The sequence below is a fragment of the Thermobia domestica genome, chromosome 2, assembly GCF_964235325.1.
Source record: "Thermobia domestica chromosome 2, izTheDome1.hap1.1, whole genome shotgun sequence".
NCBI classification, from domain to species: domain Eukaryota; kingdom Metazoa; phylum Arthropoda; class Insecta; order Zygentoma; family Lepismatidae; genus Thermobia; species Thermobia domestica.
The window spans coordinates 248,716,552-248,720,247 of NC_137455.1; positions in this window are offsets into that span (position 1 = coordinate 248,716,552).

Below are 3,696 nucleotides of genomic sequence, written 5' to 3' on the forward strand. Positions count from 1 at the left end.
CTTCAGTCTTCTCTGACATCTTCCTCGACAATACACAAGAAACCTTGCTACAAGAGGCAGATGACAGCACTAGTTTGACTTCTCCTCGGGTCACGCAAGAGGGCTAAATAGGCTGATCGCCATTCCCTTCCTCTGCCCTATATATATATATATATATATATATATATATATATATATATATATATATATATATATATATATATATATATATATATATGTGTGTGTGTGTGTGTGTGTGTGTGTGCGAATAATATAAATTTTTCATTCATTGGAGATGGCCCCCTCAAAATTTTGTTGGGTCCTTCATAGCCCCCCCCCCTGAAAAAAATTCTAGCTAAACTACTGACTGTTGATAGGTGAAGAGAATACCAAAGGAGTTTAAGGCATAACGCTTGTAATCTCACGGACATAGGTTCGAGTCCCTATCAAAGTAGAAATTTTCGTTTTCTTTATATAATGGCTCAGTTTTCTACGACTATTCATCGACAAGCCCAAAATCAGCTAAAGTATCGGAGGTGATAAAATACGTAGATAAAACGAAACATGATTGTTTTATAACGTCAGTCTTTAACCAAACGAATCTTTGGAAACAACACTTTCCATTGCTTCTATGAACATCAGTAATACATTTGACTGATGCAGAGTGTGGGTAATTACTGTTTTCCTAAACAATTTATTTTCTTTACGCTCTTAGGAATATAATTTTGTTGAATAGAAACATATTTGTTAATTTTTTCATATAAACAATATAGCTACTAATTTTCATATCTTTCGCTGCTGGTGTTCATAGATTTGAAAGAAAACCAGTTGAGAATACTCGAAGAGCATTGCCAGAACGAACTTAAAAAAATGGATCAAAAAACGTATTTCATTAAATGGGTTCGGATTTGATCACTAACAATGTATTCTAATGCCTTTGAAAGAGCAAGTAAAATACTAATTGGCCGAAAATCATTAATACTTGTGATTTACTTGTTTTGGGAAACGCTAGGACTTCAGCTGTTTTCCAAGCAGATGGAAAAGTGCCGCTCATAAGAGAACGGTTGAAAATATTAGTGATGGGATTTAGTATAAAAGGCAAAAATTTTTTAGTAAATTTAATACTAATTTGGTCAGCTCCAGTAGCATTTGATTTTATTCTATTGATGGCCTTCATGACTATTAGAGGACTGACACATTCAAAGGAAAAAAGTTTTCAGTACATTCTGGACTCTCATCATATGTAATTTTAGAATCTGCATTACTTAAAAATTTAATGTCACAAAACTTATTAAGATCATCTGCAGTAAATTTATTGTTAGCCATATTTTGTTTCCTACTGCTCTTGATCCCTAATATATTTAACTTTTTCCACAAAATTTTCGAGTTAGAAGTGCTGTTCGCTAGGTTCGAGGCAAATTCCATTTTGGCTTTCCTAATTAAGTGTGTACATCTATTTCGTAAGATTTTATATTTTTTAAAACACTCGTCAGCTTGTACTGGATTATCTTTACGAGATTTCGTGTATTGTCTATAAGAGGAATCGCGTTTAGCAATTAAATTTAGAATTCCTTTAGTTATCCACGGGGAAGAAGGTCGCGATACTTTGTGTTTAATGAGTGGAGCAGGCTTATCAAGTAGTGTTAATATCGCGGTATTAAAGAAATTAAGTTGTTCGTCTATAGACGAAGAATTGTAGATTACGTGTCAAGGAATATTTGCCGCATCAAAGAAAAGGTCAGCTTCATTTATTTTATTTAAGTTTCTGTACGAAATAAGTTTTCACTGTCTCTTCGGAGTATGTATAGAGTAGCAGGCGAACACTAGATCGTGGTAAGATATACCTGGGATTGGTAATTGCCCATAGTGAGCAATTCTGCGGATTATTAGTTAAGATGAGATCGAGTAGTGAATGTGATGTAGCAGTATGGAAAGTAGGATTTAGAGCACACATTGTCAGGTTAAGGCCAGATAAAACATCACGAAATGTTTTACTCTCACTGTTCGATTTCAGCATGTTAAAATTAAAATCACCGAGAACTAGACAATTTTTATAAAAGGGCAAGTGTTGCAATATTTCATCTTCGAAATTTTTAAAATTTGCTTTTGGCGGTCTGTACACCGAACAGATGAGAACTTTTTTATTCCAGAAACTACATTCAATGATAATGTACTCAGTACAGAAGCTGTATTCCTGTGGTGACATAGCCATAATTTTCGTATCAACGTCATCCCTCACATAGACACCAACTCCACCAGCGCCTTTTTACGTTCTGTCATTTCTTATGAACTGATAACCCGGTAACTCATACAGGCTACTATTTAAATTTGGCTTTGCTCACGTTTCGGATACTAAAATCAGGTGCAGACTATTTTGCGGGAGAACAATAATTTGAAATTCATAGAAAGAGCTTAGAAGGGACTGTGCGTTTAGGTGAATGGACATTTAGAGTTGTCCCCGCTGCTGGTTTACCCAGTTCTGTTTGCAGTAAATGTGCCGTCGGGGCCGAAGGGGGAAGAAGGGAAGGGGAGAGAGAGGGTGGAAAGTGATCTTCAGTCCCGTTAGGGGAGGAATAGGTACGAAATATTTTTGTGGGAGTTGAAGTCGGTGTTGCTATCTCTGGTAGTTTTTCTATTTGAGGCATGCTAAAATTTAAGTCTGTTAACAGTCAAGGAAAAAGAAGATACATATAAAAAAAAACTCATTATGTAGGCTACATAAAAATGAAGAAACATATCAAAGAGACTTGCCAAGAACTGGATGGTCTTCGAAATGAGATATGGTTAAGGAATTCACTACTTATTTACTTAAAGTTTTCCTAAGGCAAAGTTCCATAATTTAATAGTGTTGCCATGAGATGAGACGAGACGAGAGTGTAGGCTGTCTCGTTTGGTCTTGCAAACATCGTCTCGTCTCGAAAATTATGTCTGTCTCGTCTCGAAGTCTCCGCTCGTTTTCAAGACGATACCCGAGAAATATATTGTCACGTAGCATCACTTGTGTTGTCATGAGACGAGACAAGTTTAAAGTCTCGTCTCGTCCCATGAAAATACTGTCTTGTCTCGAAAATTATGACTGTCTCGTGTCGAAGTATCACTACTTTATCAAATGCATTATAAGAACGTTCAGCTCAATAATGTTTACAGAAAAAATAAACATTTAATAGGGAAGTCTGATATGAAACAGTTAGGCCTAGATAGAGAGGAATATTCTGTAATGCATTTAATTAAATAGTGATGCCACGAGACGAGTCAATCATATAAGTTACGAGACGATAAGTAACGTGAAAATTAATTATCAAGTTCCCTAAATTACTACTTTTAACAAATATAATTTACTGAAAAGCATTCTTTATGCACCAATAAGCATACAGAAAGTAATTCCGAAATCTTTGCAAACAAAACTGAAGAATAGTAATACAAGTGCAACAATGGCATTTTTCTTACTTTGACATCGTGCTGAGTTTTAACCATATGTAGTAGTTTATTTTTTTCTCACATACAAAAAACAAAAAATAAACAATTACAAAAAAGTTTCGCCCACGGGGCTAGAACCACCTTCACTCGCATTCATTGATTGATTTCATGTTCGCGCACTAACCAACTGCGTTACTGATTTCTTACACATTGTACGCCTTTTCTACTAAAAGGCATAAATTTCATTATGATCATGTTCCACTTCGCCCCTTTTGATAGTTACTTTCCACTGTTTTCTTT